At 43.9% G+C, this 24,244-nt stretch overlaps 1 protein-coding gene across 2 annotated transcripts in view; it reads left to right on the forward strand.

Annotated features, from left to right (window-relative positions):
• Nucleotides 1-219: 219 nt before the first annotated feature.
• BRINP2 (BMP/retinoic acid inducible neural specific 2) overlaps nt 220-24,244 on the forward strand; it is a 380,544-nt gene continuing 356,519 nt past the window's right edge. The window contains exon 1 of one of the 2 annotated variants that reach the window (XM_077277295.1): nt 220-970. The gene's annotated coding sequence lies outside the window, so the exon portion shown is untranslated. The remainder of the gene's footprint in view (nt 971-24,244) is intronic. The other variant, XM_077277294.1, reaches the window with a different exon arrangement.

The following is a 24,244-nucleotide window of genomic DNA, read 5'->3' on the forward strand; positions in this document are numbered from 1 at the left end:
TAAATCCAGGCGGCAGCTGCAGCCCTAACTCCCACCACCCTCCCCTGCTGCAATTCTCTAGAAGATATTGTTCAACGTTTTTGATGCTCCAGAAGGCACGGAGGGGGTTAAAGCACGGAGCTCGTAGATATCCAATCAAGTGTCGCCCCAGGGACGGATTTAGCCAATTGTCACTCGGCGAAGGCGTAGCTTTCGGTGCCATTGGCTGGGTTGGGACAGGCATGGAATGGGGGAAAAAGGATGGGAGAGAGTTTTCACACTGACTTGGTGCTGAACTGGTGCTTGTGAATCCTGCAGGTAACAACACATTTAGGAGCAGAGAGAGAGAAGGAGAGAAAAAAAAAAGGAGAAGGGATTCTAAGAAAAAAGGAGGCACAGACGGGATGGAGGCTGCAAGGGATTGACACCTAAATCTAAAGAAGACCTTTCCGCACATCGGTGACTGATCATTTCCATGGCAAGACAATGGGAAGCAGACAGACCTTGATCCTGGGTAAAAAAAAAAGCCAAAGAAAAGCAGGATGTTCGCCGTGACCTTATAGAAGGATGGCATGCTGTGCTCCATACATTGCACAGAATGATTGACATCTCGCCAGACGTAGGACATGCCAAGCTATAGACAGTCCATTGTGATCACGCAGCTTATCGCCTTGCAGGGGGTGCAGGGGTGCTGTGCACATCATCCTCCTCTGTCCCCAGGTGACTTTTTGACCTGGAGATCCACCTTTGTTGGGATTGATCTGATGTCTAATTTTTTTTGGATTTAAGCCCAAGCGAACTGATTTGCAGCTAATCTGCAGTTGCCTAACTTTCAGTCTGGAAACTATAAGGACCAGGCAGCTTCGTACATACATTGATCTACTGCTGGATCCCATTTTTTTTTTCCTGTATGCAATCAAGCCGGTGTGGACATTTGATTGGCAGTGCCAACGTGGTGTGTGGGGGCCCCCCCTTTGATATTGCCCTTTGGGTAAGCATTTTCTTCTTCATTTTTTTTTTCTCCTTTCCATGACAGCTTAGTCTAGGCAAGGCATTGAAATGATCTTGCAAAGGGATGGGAGATGCATGAGCATTAATTGCTGGAAGTGAAGTGGACAGCTTCCAGTTGTGGCACAGATGATTGGCTTGTGCGAAGAAGACACGGTCATGTATAGATTCATTATGTTTGTGCGCCACTGCATAGGCATTATTAATAGCAGACTGAAGTCATCATCCCAAATGTACAGACTGTAACCCAGCCCTGTGCTCATTGTGATGTCGAGGATCCTTGAGCTGGACCTTGAATGGGTTAAACTTCTTCCCCTGCAATAATGCTGTAGGGCACCACTCCATTGACCTGTTCCTTGCTAAAGAGACCCACAAGGCATTGGTCCATTAATCACTTTATCGCTGGGTTTTATGTTCTCAGTGCACTGCAGAAAAATCAAATAACCCTCCTGAACAGAGGTTGTGGTACCCCCATAACTGCTAGAAGGGCCAGCAGTGCAGAGTCTGCCCGGAATAGCTGAAGATCCATCTCCGAGCTCAACCTGCAGGCCATAGGCATCAATGCTACTTCAATTTTAGATCCAGGCAAAGCCAGAGATGGCAGTAACAGCCCAAGTAACAGAATTTTCAATAACTTGGCAATGCCGTAAAGAGGTTCCGCAGCAGCCATAAAAAAGTCATTGTAGATAATGGTCAGTATTGTGAATGTTTAATAATAACCCTTCCCCAGCCATTCATTACGCATGATACATGGGAGTAAGGAAACTCCAATACTACCGAACTCTTAAGTTGAGGCAGTAAGTGTATAATTGCTGCCGCTAATATGGCTCCGAGAAAGTTTTTTTTCTCCTTTGAAATGTTTTTCAAGGTAGAAAAGACCCAGTTTTGGAATCGGTCACCTTTCAGGTGCTATGAAATGGGACGTAAAGGGGGAACATAATGCCTGTCCAAAAAAATACCTCTAATTATGGATAGCGAGTCTACATTTTGTACATTTTTTGCTAAACCATGACCTAAAATTCCTTCCTTGGCTCAAGGTCCCTTAGGGCATTTACAGACCATTTTGGAAAAACAAAATGGAAACAAGTAGGAAATAATTGAATGAACATAGGGATGAGTTAATGGTAGCTATGAATGGAACTCTGTATGGAACCACAGCTGCGCTGTCACGCTCCTTTAGGCAAATTAGAGTTCCCCTCATGCCCTCTGGCCTCGTAACAGGTTGTTTATGGAAAATTATAAAAGCACCGGGGCCCACTTAAATGCCGCAGTTAAGTCCTGCCGTGCAGCTGAGCGCCGAGCGATCCTGCTGTAGGACGCAAGATATTGTTATAAATATTCCGGCGTTTAATTATATTTCCTTTTCCTTTAAATCACTGGAAATTTCCATTGGTGCGGAGTGCAGCTGCAGTATCAGCCGGCCGCTCCGGGTACATTATGGGTAACGGTTTTTGGAGTCTGGGCAGACTATTTTTTTGATGGCACATTTTGCATGAGAACGATCCGTGTGAGCTGTGGATGCTGACTCTGGAGGTGCAGTGTAGGCACAATCGACGTTACTCGCTCTCTTTTTTTCCCCCTTAGCTTTTATTGATTGCATTAAAACAATGATGTATCTGCCGGGCAAAAGCTCCATTTATCCAAACAAAAAGCCAAGAGCTTGACTGCGAGATGCAGAGAAGTCGCGGCTCTTCCTAGCAGTAGTTATTATACATGGCGTGTCATCTTTCTGACTTGGAGACATGATTGATACTGGCCCGTATGCTTTCACTAACCCTCGCATTTCCAGTAAAGGGCTGAACTCTACGCCTATGACATAATACAGCATATCCATTCTCAGTCTGTCTGTGAGGCTCTGTTCTCTAGTAAACATGCCATGAAAGCTAAGTGACAACCGTGGGTGAGAAATGCAGAACGTTCGCTGGAAAGTTGTTTTTTTTTTTCATATTTTTCTCGGGGGTGGTAAAATTTTGTAGATCTTATTTTGATTGACTTTGTTGGCTTCAGTATACCGATAACAGTCATTAAAGTAGCAGGTTTTCTCCCGGCTCCTTGGCACTAATAAAATTTCTCATGCCAAGGCAGGATTCACCTTGTCAATACTAAGCAAGGAAAACAAACAGCCAACCAAGTGCGAATTCTGATGGGGGAATGACTAAGGATGGTATATCGATGACCCAGACGTCTTCTCACTCTCCTTCTACACCTGCCTTGCTCATGTTCTCACTGTCTCCTGCAGTTCAGTAGCAGACTGCTTGTTTGCTTGCCTGCCTGCCTGCCTTCCTGTCTGTCAGCTCTCCCTGATCAGGTTCTCCTGTCCCACAGCTGACATTGCTGGTGCTTCTCTACTTGCTCTCCCTGTATGTCTACTGCGGTGATCGGCTTTCTCCTTCCTTCTATCCTTTGGCGTTTAACTCAAAGATGGCAAAATTTGTCAATTGTGTTGTGTGCCAAAAGGAAACGCCTCTGAATGCAAAGCAATCACTCTGTTCTTCATGCCAACCTTGCCACGGTAGGCCTGGATGTAAGCAGTTGGTATCACCGAATAACCTTCTCAGTTGACCCTTATCTTCACTGGTCTCGACTCCCAATACACACCCATTAGGTTTTATACGTTAAAGAAAGTAGGTGTATATTCACGGTATATATATTTACAGTATATATATATATATATATATATATATATATATATATATATATATATAGTGTATATACCATGACCACATACTTAAATACTGGGACCGGTAGCCCCTTGTGGGTGATAGGGAAAGTGTCCAGTCCCGGTAACGACCTGTTAGAAGTGCAGAAGCTCCAGTGTTCCTTTCTAATAATATACTGCCCTGTGTTGTGATATGCATTGGCCTGGACTAATCACAGAAGCCGTTTCCACACACCATGAACTAAACACTTTTGTATCATGGCTATGGCTCCACAATAATAATCTAAAACATAACATAATCGCGACCAAAGCAGTCATCAGACTTCGAGAAGCACTTAAAGGGAATCTATCGTCAAGTTTTTGCTACCACATCTGAGAGCAGCATAATGTAGGGAAAAGACCCTGATTCCATGGATGTATCAGTTACTGGGCTGCTTGCTGCAGTTTTGATTAAGTCACTGTATTATCTTCTGCAGATTTAGCAGCTCTCTAAATGCTGGGCTCTATATAACCCTGCCACACAACTGATTGGCGGATTTCTGCCAATCATTGATGGGGCGGGGTTATACATGATTTGGAGGACTACATGGCAGCAGGTTTACTAGTCCTCTAGTGACAATCTCCTGCCGATAAAACAGTGATTTTATTAAAACTACAGCAAGCAGCCCAATAAGTGATACATTGCTGGAATAAGGGTCTCTACTACTTTCAGATTAGGCTGCAAAAACCTGATGACAGATACCCTTTATGACCACTGTAGACAACCCATGATCTTCAATGGTATCAATCAGCTATCTAATGTGTATGTGGACCTTCTGACTACTCACTGGCAGACAATGTAGAGTGACAGAAGGATTAGGCATGTTGAATTTCGCCTTTATTCTCCTGAAAGATTGACCTATGCTGGAGGTGTTTGGCAGCGATTTACTCCACTCTCCATATTTTAAACATACTGTATGAATACACAGCCAAACTAAGAGTGCATGTGTATGTGGGTGGGTCGGAATAAACAGAAGTCAACCGATCAAGCATTTTGCTGACATGCAATGTGTATGAGCACTTAAGAACATTGTATGTGACTGCAGACTTGTGAATCCTCACAGTGTGCACAGTTTGCGCTGTTAGGATTCTCTGATGGTGGCACTGGGAGAGGAGGGCTTGTCACTGCGGTAATGTGATTTTCAAACATGCAGTCACATGCCAACTAGACATGCATGGCCTCACTTAATGCAAGTATATTGCGTGAAGCCGGACACGTCTAGTTTGAATGTGGCTGAAATATGCAAATCACATACATGCGCCATCAACGGAGAATTCTCACAGCGTGCAGTGTGTGCGCTGTGAAGGTTTACAAGTCTGCAGTCACACAGATTGACTGCAGACTTGTATCCCAAGACAGGGCAACCCCATTAAGGGCTGAGAGAAAATTTGGTAAGTCTCTAGAAATACAGAGCAGGGGCATTTCCAAATGTTTTTAGAGGTAGACTAGAGATCATAGGCGTAGACATTTTTTTTCTGAACTATGCACAATACTTCCAATCAGGAGTAGAACAATAAGCTTGATAGGCTGATAACAGAGAATAACAGAACCAACTTAACAGCACAGAAAAAGAAATTAATTATAGTACAGTAATTACTTAAAGGGGTATTCCCATCTGGTAAATTTATGACATATCCCTGGGATATACTGTAAATGTATGGCCGGTGTCACACTTGCGCGTGCAATGCGAGAAACTCGTGCGAGTCTCTCGCATCAATACCTGGCACTGCCATCGGCATTCGGGACCGGATTGTGCGGCTACATAGAAATACATGCAGCCACACGCTCCGGTCCCGAATGCCGGCGGTAGTGCCAGATATTGATGCGAGAGACTCGCACGAGTTTCTCGCATTGCACTCGCAAGTGTGACCCCGGCCTATAGCAGATACAGATCCCCCCAATCTCAAGAAAGAGGTCCCATCACACTCTGCTTTCCGTGTATAGGTTCTTGGAAGTTCTATACAAAAGAATGGGAAATGACAGCGGTGGCCATCAGGGTCCCATTCTCAAGATGGCCACAGAAGCCATTGGTGGGATCAGCATCTTCTGTATATTTATATTGTATGGCATATTCTGCAGATTTTCCATACATGTACGGGATGGGAACACCTATTCAGTTGTTTAGAAGGATCTAATTAGTAAAGTCCTACCTAATCTAATCATTGATAGTTGGACTTGATATTGGTTGAACAAGATTCTGGCTGCAGATTATCCTTACAGTTAGGGTATGTGTCCACGTTCAGGATTGCATCAGGATTTGGTCAGGATTTTCCATCAGTATTTGTAAGCCAAAACCAGGAGTGGAACAATTAGAGGAAAAGTATAATAGAAACATATGCACCACTTCTGTATTTATCACCCACTCCTGGTTTTGGCTTACAAATACTGATGGAAAATCCTGACCAAATCCTGATGCAATCCTGAACGTGGACACATACCCTTACACTAGCCATACACATCAGATATTTATCTGTAGATCATTGGAAGATCCAGCACTTTTTTTTTAGTAATATCCTCTTAAATGTATGACCAAAGCGGACATCGGAGTCTCATCAAGTTTAAGGTGCAAAGATGTCTTTCAATAACAGAAAACATCACTCATATATATGCACTCTCGGGATATCTGAGCATGTTTGTGTTCCAAACAAAGAGAGTAAGCTGCTGCCAGACACCGGTGGCAATGTTTTACCTCCCACAAGGACAAAAGGACCTGACATTGAAAATCAACTTGTCCGATCCTTCCTCCCCCTTCATCATCTGTTAATGACTCTCATCATCTGTCGATGACCGTGCTGCAATATTTATGGGCACCTGAATCTGTCAGTGGTCTGCAGATATATCTCATGTGTATGGCTATATACTGCCACACGGTGAGCAGTAAAAAGGCAAAGCATTCTTATTTATTGCTCTAGAATGCAACAACATATTCAGTTGCGCTGTATACAAGCTGTAATGTCTTACATCTACCTGTCTCCAACAATTCTCTATTGTCCACACATTAGGGTCAATTTTATGGGAAGCCAAAGAACCTGTTGGCATTATTAAAAGGAAAAAATGGACCTCTATGAGTAACCTACCAAATCACAGGACAAAATAGTTCTACTTTGTAACTTCTCCATCTTAGGCCACATTCACATTTTTAGTATGTTGTCAGTATTTTACATCAGTATTTGTAAGCCAAAATCAGGAGTGGAACAATCAGAGGTAAAGTATAATAGAAACACGTCACCACTTCTGTATTTATCACCCACTCCTGGTTTGGCTTACAAATACTGAGATCAAATACTGATGTGAAATATTGACGAAATACTGAACGTGTGAATGTGGCCTTACACACACTCAGATCAATTTGATAGAAAGACAGTAAGGCTGGGGTCACACTTGCGAATGCAATGCGAGAAACTCACATGAGTCTCTCGCATCAATACCCGGCACTGCCGCAGGTACTTGGGACCGGAGTGTGCTGATACATGCAGCCGCACACTCTGGTCCCGAGTGCAGGCGGCAGTGCTAGGAATGGAGGCGAGAGACTTGCCTGAGTTCCTCGCATTGCACTCGCAAGCGTGACCCCGGCCTTAGTCTCATTATTGGATATTATTGGGCAACCCACTAAAATACTGGGACTATATACAAGCTGTATGCAGGTGTCACCCATGGTCAGACATAAACCCAAAGCAACAGTGCCAATCACTGAGAAGCCACCATGCAAAAATGACTTTGTCCCCTATTTGTCAACTTTTTTAAGTTTCTTAGAGCCAGTTAAAGAAGTTTTCCCAAATTTTCAAGTTATCTTTTTTTTTCCATAGGATAGGGAATTATTTACTGTTCGCTGTCTGACAGTTGGAATCCCCAACGATTCCGAGAATGAGAGTAAGGCCAAATGCACAAGATTTGGTGAGTTTTTTACCTCAGAATTTGTAAGCCTAATCCAGGAGTGGGACAGTCAGAGGAAAAGTATAATAGAAACATGTCACCACTTCTGTATTTTTCACCCACTCCTGGTTTAGACTTACAAATACTGAGGTGAAATACTCACCAAATACTCAAGGCATGCACGTGGCCTAAGGCAAGTTACCACAATGAGCTGTTGGTGAGTTTTTGATGGTACAGGTTTTCTGTACCACTTGAACACCAATTAAGTAAAATAGGTTACTTGCATTTTTTTAAAATACACAGCATCAAAAACTCACCAAAAACTCATCATGGGAACATAGCCTTAGGTCACGTTCACACATAGAGTATTTGGTGATTTTTTTTACCTCAGTATTTGTAAGCCAAAAACCAGGAGTGGGTGATAAATACAGAAGTGGTGACGTGTTTCTATTACACTTTTCCTCTGATGGTTCCTCTCCTAGTTTTCGCTTACAAATGCTAAGGTAAAAAACTCACCAAATACTCAACATGTTCACGTGGCCTCCTTAAAGTCTGTGAACACAATGCTGTTTTATTGCAAAACCTGAAGGATTTCCTAGTGCCAGCAAAGTGAATGAGATTCCTGGAGTCTCATGCACACTTTGCTTATTTTGTCCAAATTTGCAGCCGACTTAACTTTGCAGCATATCAATTCATTCAGCGTTTTGCTGCAGATTTCACCCATACTACTAAGCGGGAAAAAATGAACAAAAACATGTGCAAACAGCACTCCAAAAACACACCAAAAACATGTGAAAAAGCATGAATATTGTGCTGTCTTTTTCCTGCCAAAGTATCAGTGTTTGCTGCAGATTTCCAGAAGATTTTTGTGCTGCAAGTACTGAACATGGGCATATACCGCAAGACAAGTTAAAGCCACTTTTCAGCAGTCCCATCAACAATGAGTGGAGGGTAGGTTAGCCACTCCATGTAAGGGCTGTCCCACACGTCCAGATAATTCCGGTACCGGAATAAATCGGTACCGGAGTTATCCGTGTCCGTGTGCCTGGGAACTCACGGAGGCCATACGTGCGGCACACGTGTGCCGCCCGTATGGCGAGTGGGTACCACACGGAGCGTGTGGTACCCACTCTGCATGGTGCTGAAGCTGCGATTCATATCTTCCCTGCAGCAGCGTTTGCTGTAGAGAAAATATGAAGAATAGTGTTTAAAATAAAGATTTAGGTGTCCGCCGACCCCCCACCCCCTGTGCGCCCCCCCGCGCGCCCCCCCGCTGGTCAGAAAATACTTACCCGCCTCCCTCGCTGCTTCCTGGTCTGGCCGCGGCTTCTCCTGCATGCAGTCACGTGGGGCCGATCATTTACAGTCATGAATATGTGGCTCCACCTCCCATAGGGGCGGAGCCGACTATTCATGATTGTAAATGATCGGCCCCACGTGACCGCATACAGTAGGAGGTGCGGCCAGACCAGGAAGGAGCGAGGGAGCGGGTAAGTATTTTCTGACCAGCGGGGGGGCGCACAGGGGGTGGGGGGGCGGCGGACACCTAAATCTTTATTTTTAACACTATTCTTCATATTTTCTCTACAGCAAACGCTGCTGCAGGGAACTGTTATGACCCCAGTGGACAGGGTCTCAGAGGAACGTGTAAGTCTGCGAGATTCAAAAATCCAGCTCATAGGGCTGTGGTATCTGGGTTGACCAAATAGCTACTCCTAACGCCAACACTAGAAGTAGCCGGGGATCATGCCTACGGTGAACGCTAGATGACTCGCGCCAGCCGGAGAATCTAACTACCCCTAGGAGAAGAAAACAAAGACCTCTCTTGCCTCCAGAGAAAGGGACCCCAAAGCAAGATACAAGCCCCCCACAAATAATAACGGTGAGGTGAGAGGAAATGACAAACACAGAAATGAACCAGGTTCAGCAAAGAGAGGCCAGCTTACTAATAGCAGAATATAGCAAGATAACTTATCTGGTCAACAAAAACCCTATAAAAATCCACGCTGGAGATTCAAGAACCCCCGAACCGTCTAACGGTCCGGGGGGAGAACACCAGCCCCCTAGAGCTTCCAGCAAAGGTCAGGATACAGATTGGAACAAGCTGGACAAAAATACAAAACTAAACAAAAGCAAAAAGCAAGGAAGCAGACTTAGCTTGAAATACAGGAACCAGGATCATAGGACAAGAGCACAACAGATTAGCTCTGATTTCAACGATGCCAGGCATTGAACTGAAGGTCCAGGGAGCTTATATAGCAACGCCCCTGAACTAACGGCCCAGGTGAGGATATAGGAAAAGACAGAAGCTCCAGAGTCAAATCACTAATGACCACTAGAGGGAGCAAAAAGCAAAATCCCAACAGTACCCCCCCCTTAGTGAGGGGTCACCGAACCCTCACCACGACCACCAGGGCGATCAGGACGAGCGGCGTGAAAGGCACGAACTAAATCGGCAGCATGAACATCAGAGGCGACCACCCAGGAATTATCTTCCTGACCATAGCCCTTCCACTTGACCAGGTACTGAAGCCTCTGCCTGGAGAGACGAGAATCCAAGATCTTCTCCACCACGTACTCCAACTTGCCCTCAACCAACACCGGAGCAGGAGGCTCAGCAGAAGGAACCACAGGCACAACGTACCGCCGCAACAAGGACCTATGAAACACGTTGTGGATAGCAAACGACACAGGAAGATCCAGGCGAAAGGATACAGGATTAAGGATTTCCAATATCTTGTAAGGACCAATAAAACGAGGTTTAAATTTGGGAGAGGAAACCTTCATAGGAACAAAGCGGGAAGAAAGCCACACCAAATCCCCAACACGTAGTCGGGGACCCACACCGCGGCGGCGGTTGGCAAAGCGCTGAGCCCTCTCCTGTGACAACTTCAAGTTGTCCACCACAAGATTCCAGATCCGCTGCAACCTATCCACCACAGAATCCACCCCAGGGCAGTCAGAAGGTTCCACATGACCCGAAGAAAAACGAGGGTGGAAACCAGAGTTGCAGAAAAACGGCGAAACCAAGGTGGCGGAACTAGCCCGATTATTAAGGGCAAACTCAGCCAACGGCAAGAAGGTCACCCAATCGTCCTGATCAGCAGAGACAAAACACCTCAAATAAGCCTCCAAAGTCTGATTAGTTCGCTCCGTCTGTCCATTAGTCTGAGGATGGAAAGCAGACGAAAACGACAAGTCAATGCCCATCCTACTACAAAAGGATCGCCAGAATCTGGAAACGAACTGGGATCCTCTGTCTGACACAATATTCTCAGGGATGCCGTGCAAACGAACCACGTTCTGGAAAAACACAGGAACCAGATCGGAAGAGGAAGGCAGCTTAGGCAAAGGAACCAAATGGACCATCTTGGAGAAGCGATCACATATCACCCAGATAACAGACATGCCTTGAGACACCGGAAGATCAGAAATGAAATCCATGGAGATATGTGTCCAAGGTCTCTTAGGGACAGGCAAGGGCAAGAGCAACCCGCTGGCATGAGAACAGCAAGGCTTAGCTCGAGCACAAGTCCCACAGGACTGTACAAATGACCGCACATCCCTAGACAAGGAAGGCCACCAAAAGGATCTGGCCACCAGATCTCTGGTGCCAAAAATTCCTGGGTGACCTGCCAACACCGAGGAATGAACCTCGGAAATGACTCTGCTGGTCCACTTATCAGGCACAAACAGTCTGTCAGGTGGACAAGAATCAGGCCTATCAGCCTGAAATCTCTGCAACACACGTCGCAGATCTGGAGAAATAGCTGACAAGATAATACCATCCTTAAGAATACCAACAGGTTCAGCGACTCCAGGAGCATCAGGCACAAAGCTCCTGGAAAGAGCATCGGCCTTCACATTTTTTGAACCTGGTAAATACGAGACAACAAAGTCAAAACGGGAGAAAAACAATGACCAGCGGGCCTGTCTAGGATTCAGGCGTTTAGCAGACTCGAGATACATCAGATTTTTGTGATCAGTCAAGACCACCACACGATGCTTAGCACCCTCGAGCCAATGATGCCACTCCTCAAATGCCCATTTCATGGCCAACAACTCCCGATTGCCCACATCATAATTTCGCTCCGCAGGCGAAAACTTCCTAGAGAAAAAGGCGCAAGGTCTCATAACAGAGCAACCAGGGCCTCTCTGCGACAAAACGGCCCCTGCTCCAATCTCTGAAGCATCCACCTCAACCTGAAAGGGAAGCGAGACATCAGGCTGGCACAAAACAGGCGCCGAAGTAAACCGACGTTTCAACTCCTGGAAAGCCTCCACGGCAGCAGGAGCCCAATTAACCACATCGGAGCCCTTCTTGGTCATATCCGTCAAAGGTTTCACAATGCTAGAAAGGTTAGCGATAAAACGACGGTAGAAGTTAGCGAAACCCAAGAACTTCTGAAGACTCTTAACTGACGAGGGCTGAGTCCAATCAAGAATAGCTCGGACCTTGACTGGGTCCATCTCCACAGCAGAAGGGGAAAAAATGAACCCCAAAAAGGGAACCTTCTGTACACCAAAAAGACACTTTGAGCCCTTGACAAACAAAGAATTTTCACGCAAAATTTTAAAGACCATCCTGACCTGCTCCACATGCGAGTCCCAATTATCAGAAAAAACCAGAATATCATCCAGATAAACGATCAAAAATTTATCCAGATAGTTCCGGAAAATGTCATGCATAAAGGACTGAAAAACTGAAGGGGCATTAGAGAGCCCAAAAGGTATCACCAAGTACTCAAAATGACCTTCGGGCGTATTGAATGCGGTTTTCCATTCATCCCCTTGCTTAATGCGCACAAGGTTGTACGCACCACGAAGGTCTATCTTGGTAAACCACTTGGCACCTTTAATCCGGGCAAACAAGTCAGACAACAGCGGCAAAGGATACTGAAATTTGACAGTGATCTTATTTAAAAGCCGATAGTCAATACAAGGCCTCAAAGATCCGTCCTTTTTAGCCACAAAAAAGAATCCCGCACCAAGAGGGGAAGAAGACGGACGGATGTGTCCTTTCTCCAGAGACTCCTTGATATATGAACGCATAGCGGTATGTTCAGGTATCGACAGATTAAACAGTCTTCCCTTAGGAAATTTACTGCCTGGAATCAAATCTATAGCACAGTCACATTCCCTATGAGGAGGCAATGCACTGGACTTGGACTCGCTAAAGACATCCTGATAATCAGACAAATACTCCGGAACTTCCGAAGGCGTAGAAGAAGCAATAGACACAGGCAGGGAATCCTCATGAATACCACGACAGCCCCAACTAGACACTGACATAGCCTTCCAGTCAAGGACTGGATTATGGGTCTGTAACCATGGCAGCCCCAAAACAACCAAATCATGCATTTTATGTAGAACGAGAAAACGTATCACCTCGCGGTGTTCAGGAGTCATGCACATGGTAACCTGTGTCCAATACTGCGGTTTATTTTCTGCTAATGGCGTAGCATCAATACCCCTAAGAGGGATAGGATTTTCTAATGGTTCAAGAATAAAACCACAGCGCTTAGCAAATGAGAGATCCATAAGACTCAGGGCAGCACCTGAATCTACAAACGCCATGACAGGATAAGATGACAGTGAGCAAATCAAAGTTACAGACAGAATAAACTTAGGATGCAAATTACCAACGGTGACAGGACTAACAACCTTAGATATACGTTTAGAGCATGCTGAGATAACATGGGTAGAATCACCACAGTAGTAGCACAAGCCATTCCGGCGTCTATGAATTTTCCTCTCATTTCTAGTCAGGATTCTATCACATTGCATCAAATCAGGTCTCTGTTCAGACAACAACATGAGGGAATTTGCGGTTTTTCTATCACATTGCATCACATCAGGTGTCTGTTCAGACAACAACATGAGGGAATTTGCGGTTTTGCGCTCCCGCAACCGCCGGTCAATTTGAATAGCCAGGGACATGGTATCATTCAGACCTGTGGGAATGGGAAAACCCACCATAACATTCTTAATGGCCTCAGAAAGGCCATTTCTAAAATTAGCGGCCAGTGCACACTCGTTCCAATGTGTCAATACGGACCATTTCCGAAATTTTTGACAATACACCTCAGCCTCGTCCTGGCCCTGAGACATAGCCAACAAGGCTTTCTCTGCCTGAATCTCAAGATTGGGTTCCTCATAAAGTAAACCGAGCGCCAGAAAAAACGCATCAATATCAGCCAATGCCGGATCTCCTGGTGCCAACGAAAAAGCCCAATCTTGAGGGTCACCCCGTAAGAATGAAATAACAATTTTTACTTGTTGAGCAGAGTCTCCAGACGAACAAGGTTTCAGGGACAAAAACAATTTACAATTATTCCTGAAATTCCTAAACTTAAATCGGTCTCCTGAAAACAGTTCAGGAATCGGAATCTTGGGTTCAGACCTAGGATTTCTGGTAACATAATCTTGTATACCCTGCACACGAGCGGCAAGCTGGTCCACACTTGTAATCAAGGTCTGGACATTCAACATTTAATACTGGCCTGGCATACTGTTATGACCCCAGTGGACAGGGTCTCAGAGGAACGTGTAAGTCTGCGAGATTCAAAAATCCAGCTCATAGGGCTGTGGTATCTGGGTTGACCAAATAGCTACTCCTAACGCCAACACTAGAAGTAGCCGGGGATCATGCCTACGGTGAACGCTAGATGAGTCGCGCCAGCCGGAGAATCTAACTACCCCTAGGAGAAGAAAACAAAGACCTCTCTTGCCTCCAGAGAAAGGGACCCCAAAGCAAGATACAAGCCCCCCACAAATAATAACGGTGAGGTGAGAGGAAATGACAAACACAGAAATGAACCAGGTTCAGCAAAGAGAGGCCAGCTTACTAATAGCAGAATATAGCAAGATAACTTATCTGGTCAACAAAAACCCTATAAAAATCCACGCTGGAGATTCAAGAACCCCCGAACCGTCTAACGGTCCGGGGGGAGAACACCAGCCCCCTAGAGCTTCCAGCAAAGGTCAGGATACAGATTGGAACAAGCTGGACAAAAATACAAAACTAAACAAAAGCAAAAAGCAAGGAAGCAGACAGCTTGAAATACAGGAACCAGGATCATAGGACAAGAGCACAACAGATTAGCTCTGATTTCAACAATGCCAGGCATTGAACTGAAGGTCCAGGGAGCTTATATAGCAACGCCCCTGAACTAACGGCCCAGGTGAGGATATAGGAAAAGACAGAAGCTCCAGAGTCAAATCACTAATGACCACTAGAGGGAGCAAAAAGCAAAATCACAACAGGGAACATATGAATCGCGGCTTCAGCACCATGTGGGGGGGACAGCGCTTACTGTAGCGCTGTCTCCTGCACGCACACGGACCCCAGACGGAGAATGTCCGTGTGAGGTCCGTGTTTTACGCGGACCCATTGACTCTATTGGGTCCGTGTAAAACGTGCGCTCCCACGAACACTGACATGTCTCCGTGTTTGGCACACGGAGACACGGTCCACAAAAAATCAATGACATCTGAACAGATGCATTGATTTTTATGGGTCTACGTGTGTCAGTGTCTCCGGTACATGAGGAAACTGTCACCTCACGTACCGGAATCACTGACGTGTGAAACCGGCCTAAGTCATGGAAGTACACAGTCCCATTCTCGGGGTTCAGGAACCCCAGTAGCTGAACCTGCAGCAATTGGCAAGTTATCCCCCAAACAAGAGATGGAGAATAACTTGTGGTTTTCTGGAGGATAAGAGATAACTTACTGTTTTGGGAAAAAGCTTTTAACTTTTAAAACTAATAGTCAAGAAGAAAATTAGAAAGAACAGTTCTATGCATGGAATTACAATATGACGATTACTAACGGAGCCTAGGGCTACATACCGCACATGCCGTCTTCCCATCACATACACATTTATAGTGGTAATCTCACGGGCAGGCAATGACTCTATGGCTCGGGGATTGTGAAAAAGTCTATTTCACATTTCATCAAATTAGATGTTCTCACCCTTTGCTACCATCATTAATATTACACTATCCACAGGCACCTCTGCTGCAGAGTGTTCATATCATGTCCGCCCATTGAAAGCCTGAGGTAGATAGAGATTGAGGTAAATATATGGCCATGTCTTTGAGTAGGGACTTGTGCTCTTATCAGTTTCCGTGCCATAGGGGTCAGCGGTCTATTGCATTGTAAATCACTGCAGGCCCCATCAAGATTAAAAGTGTATCCTCCGGCAGTCAGGAATATACAATGTTTGCTTTCGCCCTCTGCCTAACCTTGTGCTTTTATAAAGCGCTAACCTCTGTGTCATACTGTACTGTATCGGCAGATGCTCCATTTATACACGGGAACGTTCTCACACACTCATAAAACAAAAGTGCCTTCATCATACATTAAACTTACCACCTGGCTCACATTCAGGAAAACAGATTACACCATGAAATGCGTGAGACCGGACGATCAGAAGAAACCTTCATATTGCTCCATTTCTTCCAATACACGGTTTTCGTTCTATAACAATTGATGGTGGACTTTTCATGTTGTTTCATGTTTCTCGCCTTGTCAACCCATGCTGGAAAGAGTAGACAGAGTTTGTGAATGTATACACACTGTTCTAATTCGCAAATGAATGCCAATGATGTAATTATTTATTAAAAATATGTAATCGCATCAGTCATCATTTCCAAGGGTATTTCTACCATTAAGGTAGCCCGACCAACTACTGTACTAAGAACAAGAAGAATGGGCCAAGCTCATTATAGCTTTATCACCCTTTGGACCTGGACTCAGTCCCCTCTTCAAGATTAAATTAATGATATTAGACAAGTAATGCGGGGAAACAAACCAATGGTGAGCAGACAGCAATTAATATGGGGCCTACAAAGCAGCACAGAAGCCCTTTAGTCAAGAAGGGCCCATTGACACCCTCAAAGAATAATAATATCACTCCCTACTGTCAATTTGAAAACTAAGGCTTTGTCCATGTAACATTAATGGTTTTTATACTCCAGGATCTAAGCAAGCATTCAACATCAACCATAGGGTCCCACATAGAGTTGAGCAAAAATGTTTGTTGGACCCTGATCCAACAGCCTCATCAGTAACCTCTGGCTTCCAAGCCAGACCCTTGGTTACCTCACCCTACCTGTCGGCATCCTACTCTGGTCCAAAAGATATGTCTGTAGTCCGTGGCAGCCACACCAGAGCCTGTGGTCCGAGTGCCAAGTTGGTAGTCCATGGCTACTGCACCAGAGCCTTTCGAACCTCTTCCTGCCTGTGTAAATCCTGCTCTAGTCCAAGTGCCTAGTTGGTAGTTCATAGCTGACACACCATAAACTTACAAACCTCTTCTTATCTGTTGGCATTTTACTCTGGTACAAATGCCTCTTCAGTGGCTCATGGCTACTGCACGAGAGCCTTGTGAACCTCCTCCTACCTAAGTAAATCCTGCTCTGATCCAAACACAAGGTTGGTAATCTATGGCTGACATACCATAGCCTTACGAACCCCCTACTACCTGTATACATTTATTCTGATCCAAGTGCCAAGTTGGCAATCCAGAAGCATTCAAAAGGACAGGAGATAATCCAGAACGTTTGTTAAAAAAGGCTTTTATTTGAATCCACTAAAAACATATGATGGCAAGATCAAAGAGTGATAGTCCTTATTCCTAACCTCCTGTTGGTAGTCCAAGTTGGTAGTCCATAGCTCACACACCAGAGACCTGCAAACCTCCTCCTACGTGTTGACATCTTACTCTGGACCAGGTGCCACATTAGTAGTTCCTAACTGCTAGTAATACACAGCAGGGACCATGCAAACCTTCACCTACCTGCCGGCATTCCTGGCATCTCTTCTGATTGACATGACCTCACCCTGTGGCTTTCAATCAGAGAAGGTGTCGGGGAAGCTGGCAGGTAGGCCGGTAGGTGGAGGTTTGTATGGTTCTGATATAGCAGCCACAGACTACCAACATGACACCTGGATCAAAGTCCTGCAAATATTTTTGCTCAACTCTAGTCCAATGAAAACATATTATATACCAAGCAGTACACATTTTTTTGACTCTATACCTAGCACTGCATGTAAAAGTGTAGTTAACTATGGTAATCCATACCAGTATTTTGTGGTTTATTGACATATACCAGCTAGGCATAGGTCACAAAGACATTTTTTTTAGCCTTATTAGTATCACGGGGCTTATGCTCCCATTGTACAGGCTAAACATACATCACATACAAAATGTGAACATTGATTAATAAATGTTGTCTGTCACCGATTGGCAATTAGAAGATAATAGGAACATCTTCACCTGCTACACAGTCCCCCCAATTATATACTGAAAGGAGGAAGGTACATTATGTTGTACATCTAAAATAAAAAAGAGGAAAATTGCATTCATAAATTAATTACATCAGCGCTGAAAACATTTTACTATGTTTTCCCTATTAGCACTTTACGCAGGTTTTCTGCTCACTATATTCACTGTTAAAGCATAGTCTATCTGCTGCTTTAAACAATTTCAAATTTGTTTTATCTGATTCTGTAACTACCAACATTATTTAAGAGTCTTTTCAGAATTAGAAAAATGTGGATGATTTTTTTTTTCCCAAAACAGCACTACATCTGTCCATAAATTATATGTGGTATGGCATGTCTGTACCATTTACTTAAATGAAGGGTGGCGTGGCTTGGAGTAAAAGTACCACATTTTTCCAATCCTGCACGACCACTTTGTGGTATGTGAGCTGCAATCATGTAAATTAGTGGACTGGGATGTTGGACTGTCCTGTTAGACCATTGGCAAGTATGGCCACATAATCTGCCTGGGTCAGTCGGTAGGCTCCCATACACTTTAGATGGTCATCCACTCCCACTGTATGCAGGACTTAGAGAGGACTTGTCATGACGTTCCGCATTCTCTGGGGACACTTAAAGTCAGCTTGGCACAGTTTCACCCAGACTTCCCCTAAGAAGCCACGAGAGTGAGAGAATGTAGCTCACACAGTCACTGATATCCACACTTACTCACAACCCTGGCAGGCTGTGAGGCCCCTTTCACTAGCACCAGTGAAACAGCACCTGGTCAGCCCAATAGGACTGCCACCAGGTCCTTGTTTGATATAAGCCCGGTCCGTTAACTGCATTCATGTGCAGTCTGTGATCTTTTAGTATACCCAAGTCTTTGTCACACGTGCTGTTGCTTAGTTCTGATCCTCCCATTCTGTAGGTGTCATTTTTGTTTTTCTTGCCCAGGTTTAGAATCTTGCCTATCTCCCTGTTAAGTACCATTATGTTAGTCGCTGCCCAACCATTGTTCAAGCTTCTCTAGACTCTTCTGAACTCATTCTCTGTCTTCCCTATTGTTAGCTATCCCTCCTAGCTTTGCATCATCTGCAAATTTGATTAGTATACCTTCAGTTCCCTTATGTAGATAATTTATAAAAACGTTGAACAACGCTGGGGCCAGGACAGAGCCTTGTGGTACCCCACTTGAAATACTCTTCCAACTGGATGTGCAAGCAGTCTTCGAGTATGATAACCACATTACCACTCTTTGAGTATGATAACTGAGCCATGTATGAATCCACCTAACCACAGCCTTGTCAATCCCATAATTGGTCACTTTTCCAATTAGGATAGTATGAGAAACTTTATCAAATGCAATTTTTCTCACCTACAAAGAATGGAGAGGTCTGTAATTTCTATCGTAGGTACACTTTAACTGTAAGAGACAGAATAAAAAAAATGAAAACCAAAAAATCACATTGTATGATTTTTAAATAACTAAATGCATTTTATTGCGTAAAATAAGTATTTGATCACCTACCAACCAGCAGTAACACTGTACCAACCGTGAAGCATGGTGGGGGAAACATCATACTTTGGGGGTGATTTACTGCAAAGGGAACAGGACGACAGCATCATATAGAAGGGAGGATGGATGAGGTCATGTATTACAAAATTTGAGCCAACAACTTCCTTCCCTTAGTAAAAGCATTGAAGATGGGTCGTAATTGGGTCTTCCAGCATGATAATGACCAAAAATACACAGCCAAGGCAACAAAGGAATGGCTCCATAAGATACATTTAAAGGTCCTGCAGTGGCCTAGACAGTTTCCGGACCTAAACCCAATAGAAAATCTTTGGAGGCAGCTGAAACTCAATGATGCCCAGCAACAGCCCCGAAACCTGAAAGATCTGGAGAAGATCTATATGGAGAAGTGGGCCAAAATCCCTGCTGCAGTGTGTACAAACTTGGTCAAGAACTACAGGAAACGTCTGACCTCAGTAATTGCAAACAAAGGTTTCTGTACGAAATATTAAGATCTGTTTTTCTGTTGTATCAAATACGGTATCTCATGCAATAAAATGCAAAATAATTATGTAGAAATAAAACAATGTGATTTTCTGTTATTTAATTTTAAGATTCTATCTATGCACAGTTGAATTTTACCTACAATAAAAATTACAGACCTCTTCATTTTTTGTAGGTGGGAAAACTTGCAAAATTGGCAGCATATCAAATACTTATTTTCCAAATTGTACATACAGTACATGCTGTTTAATAATTTTTTCAAAGATCATTCCTGGTATAGGAGTAAGGCTACTTTCACACATCAGGCTTTTGCTGTCAGACTCAATCCGGCTAATTTTGAAAAGACCAGATCCGGTGAAAGATGCAGCCGGATCTGTTTTTTTCTCATAGACTTGTATTAGCGCCGGATTGTGCCACATGGCCATACGTTTCATCCGTTTTTCGCCGATCCGGCGAAAAATTAGATTTCCGCAATATGGAAAAAACATACACAGAAATGTTTTTTGTCTGCGGTGAAAAACCGGACAGCACTTCCAGATTTTTGCTAGAATGGAAGCCTATTGGTGCCAGAAGGCGGATTCCATTTTTTTTAACTGAGCATGCTCCAATTTTTTGGGATCCAATTAGCTGGATCAGCTAGTCGAATCCGTCGAAAAAAACGTATCCGTCGCATCAGTTTTTCACAATCTGCAATGGATCCATTTTTTTCAACATTCGACGTATTGTGCCTGACGGCAAAAACCTGATGTGTGAAAGTAGCCTAAGGCTCACTGGCCTGTAATTTCCTGGCTCCGTCTTCTTTCCTTTTTTGAAGATCAGGACATTTGCCCTTCTCCAATCTTCTGACACATCTCCTGTTCTCCAGGAATTTTCATAGATTCTGGCTAGCGGTTCTGCAATTTCCACTGCTATCTCTTTCAGTACCCTGAGATGTATTTCATTCTGGACCAGGAGCAGTCTAAGGGTTTGATTTTTTGCACGGACCCATAAACTTGCATTGGCGAGTGCCATCCGATTCTCAGAGGCAAAAAGTGCAAGCCGAGTGTTCCAAGGAAAAAATCGGACATGTGCACACACCCATAGAATAAAATGGGTGCAAGTTCTATCCATGAAAACCACAGACAGCACAAGCCCAATATATATGGATGTTGTTCACGCAAGCCCTAAAGAAGATAGTAGGCTGCTATAAATACTTAGAAGTCTTATCTCTACTAAGATGTCCCTGAAGTTCATACCTGATCCTATTTTCTCCTTACATGATCTGTCGTGGGAGGGTTGTGAGGCCCCCATACACATGCACACTTGATTTGGCTGAGCCTACATATGTTTCTAAGGGTATGTTCACAAGGTTCCGAGGTTATAAAAAAAACTGTCAAAGTTTCATCCAAATAAGTGGGATAATTTTTTTCTCACTTGTATCCATACAAAATCCGTTTTTAAAAATTAATCATTTACAGGACCATTTAAAATTTCCTATGTTGCAGAATTGCTTTGTATGCATAAAAACAGATACTATATTGTGGCTCCGTAGGGCATCTGATTTTATTTTCTTGCACCTATAGACTTGAGTGAGTAATTCTCATCCATTTTAAGGTGGAAACTAGTGGCATGATGCATTATTTTTTTCCCACACAGGTTCGGTCAGTGAAAAAAAAAATCGCTCCTCTGCAATGATCTTTTGAATAATATTGGTCCGAGTGCTGTTCGGATTTTTCACGGATAGCACTCAGGCCGAAAATACGGTTGGGTAAATGAGCCTTAAGACTGAGAGTGGAGTAAGATGTTCCAGACACTTCAGAGGCTTATCTCTACTAAGGAGCCCCTGGAATTCCTACTTTCTCCTTTCATGATCTGTAGTGGGAAAGTCAGGAAGTCCATACACATGCACGCTTGGTTTGGCTGAGCATACATATGCTTTAATAGAGTAGTGTAAGATTGTTTCAGACACTTCAGAAACTTTTTTCTACTAAGATGCCCCAGTAGTTCATGCCCAATCCTACTTTCTCCCTGTATCGTCTGTTGGGGGGGAGAGTCAGGAGGTCTTCATATACCGGTAGTACCGGTACATAAGCTAGTAGGACGGTCACACTGAAATTGGAAAGATTGGATTACCTTACCAATGCTTACATGCAAATTAGACTTAATATCCTTTTGAAAACATCATTGCAAAGAATCACAAAAGAATAAAATAATCCAGCACTAAAGTATGCAAAACCTGCTTTTTTAAAAAAATATCTTGTATTGGTAGGCTCTAATCCGAAGTTTGAATTATTTAAGTAATTTTGTAGCATGTATTTCTTTTGTTCCGCCTGATGCCAGACTATTATTTATTTATAATTATTATTGTGAACTGCTTTGGTCCATGATAATTATAAGCTGCAGGCCATAATACAGGACCATTATTAATGCATATTACATTCCACGAGGCTCGTGTAACCGGGAGCTAATGCTTTGCTTTTTTCTCACTGAATTTAATTTGGGCCGAGTTAAATAATGTTAATAGAAGCCACATTGTACCGCCAATACAATGTAAAAATGGATGCGGGGGATTTGCATTGCGGAGGTTGGAGATGCCGTTGCCAGATTATGGGTCACTGGCAAACAGGAACAGAGGGTCTCTATGCAAGAACAAAATATGGGCCCTTCACAGTCCAATGGCTCATCAAAAGTCTGCTTTGGATGTGGAAATAGCCCCCTTACCTCTTTGGCCCTTGTGTGGCTACTCAGGTTGCACCAATAGTAGGTCCACACCTGATATGGATAAACTATTCCACTGATTCTATGGTATTGACACGCACAGTAATGTACTGAAACCAGAAAATAAATAGTTAAAAAAATGATATCCTTTGGGGTGCTCTTCTGGTGTGATCTCAGAGCTATGAGTTTAGTGCTGGGTCATTCTGAGCCCACCTGCTGCTCCTCTTCTTACCTAAAGACATGCACAAATACACTGATTAAGAGGCACTGCAGCTGCATCCCCTTCCTCCCTTTCTTCTGTATACTCACTTATCATTTTTGGTTTCTAAACATCTAAAGATTTAGTGAAAGTCTGCAAATAGGGAAATGGGAACCTGAGTGTAATGCCTGCTGCAGCGCAGTAGCACACAATCTCCACTAGGGGAGTGCGGGTGAAGCAAAACAGGAACACTGACAGTGAAATCACAGAGCAGCAGGCAAGAGCCACTTGGTGGTGAAAGAGTAGTCAGACAAAGACAGGTCAGCAACAGAGAGGGAACAAAGTACCAGAGGTCACAGCAATATACGTGGTCAGAAAGAAGCCAAAGAAGTCAGAGCCGATCGGGAGCAGGAAGGCCAGAGATGCAAGACAGTCAAACAGGTCAGAGGACACGCCAAGTCAAATACCAAGGGGTCACAACATGGAGAGCAAGTACTACAATGGGCGAAGTCACAGGAGAACACAGGAACGGGACCTAGGTAAACGGGCAGAGGACAAATCAGGGTATAACGGGGTCATCTGCTCAAGCCAGAGACAGGAACTATAACTGACACTGCTTGCAGGTAACAGCAGACTGAAATAGCCAGACAGATCCCAAAATGAGGCAGGGAAGATTAACCCCCGCATGACCAACCCGGGGAGAGAATAATCAGAAAGAAACCCCGGACTGGATCATGACACAGAAACTATCAGAAGATAAAGATGCCCCTAAAAAGTTTTTAACAAAATTTAGTAACAATGGTCTCGCTTTTAAGAGAAGCTGTTGCCACTCTTGACAGCTATTCCTCGTTTATTCCTCCAGAATATTTGATAATGAGTTGACAACTGGGTGTTACCAATCGCCTTGTCAAAGGGTATGTGTCTGATACTGTCCAATCTGTGCTGTCGGTGCCACACTGTGTAGGGACACAACTCCAACTGGTAACACTCGGTTGTCAATTTATTCATAAATTACAAGGAGGAACAACAGTGGAACAGGAAAACACAGAGTTCTAAGAAACTGAGTGAACTTCAGTCACTATTCAGGGAAAGTAGTGATGCCCGCCAGTTGAATTTTCATAGTTTATTGTGTTTTTGCCCTTACTGGAAAGGAGTTTGTACTGGCTTTGTGGAATACCACTTCCAATCAATGTAAAAATAAATAAATTAGAAATTTACATATAAATCTGCTCTTAATTAGGTATGAGTGGACCCGTGGAAGTTTGAGTTCTGGTATCCAATCCAAACTTTATTTCAAAGCTCTGTTCGGGTATTGGAACTGTAGAAAGATTAGATGCAGCTCACTGTATGTGGCATTCCAAAGATGTTCAGCGCTTGGAGACACCGCGTCAAGGTGTAGGAAATCAGAAAATGAAAAGGGTCCAGCTCAATGAACCGTGAATACTTTATTCACATCGAGTGCTCAGATTTACCTGATCTGGTTATCAAGTATAGAGG

The sequence above is a fragment of the Ranitomeya variabilis genome, chromosome 8, assembly GCF_051348905.1.
Source record: "Ranitomeya variabilis isolate aRanVar5 chromosome 8, aRanVar5.hap1, whole genome shotgun sequence".
NCBI lineage: Eukaryota > Metazoa > Chordata > Amphibia > Anura > Dendrobatidae > Ranitomeya > Ranitomeya variabilis.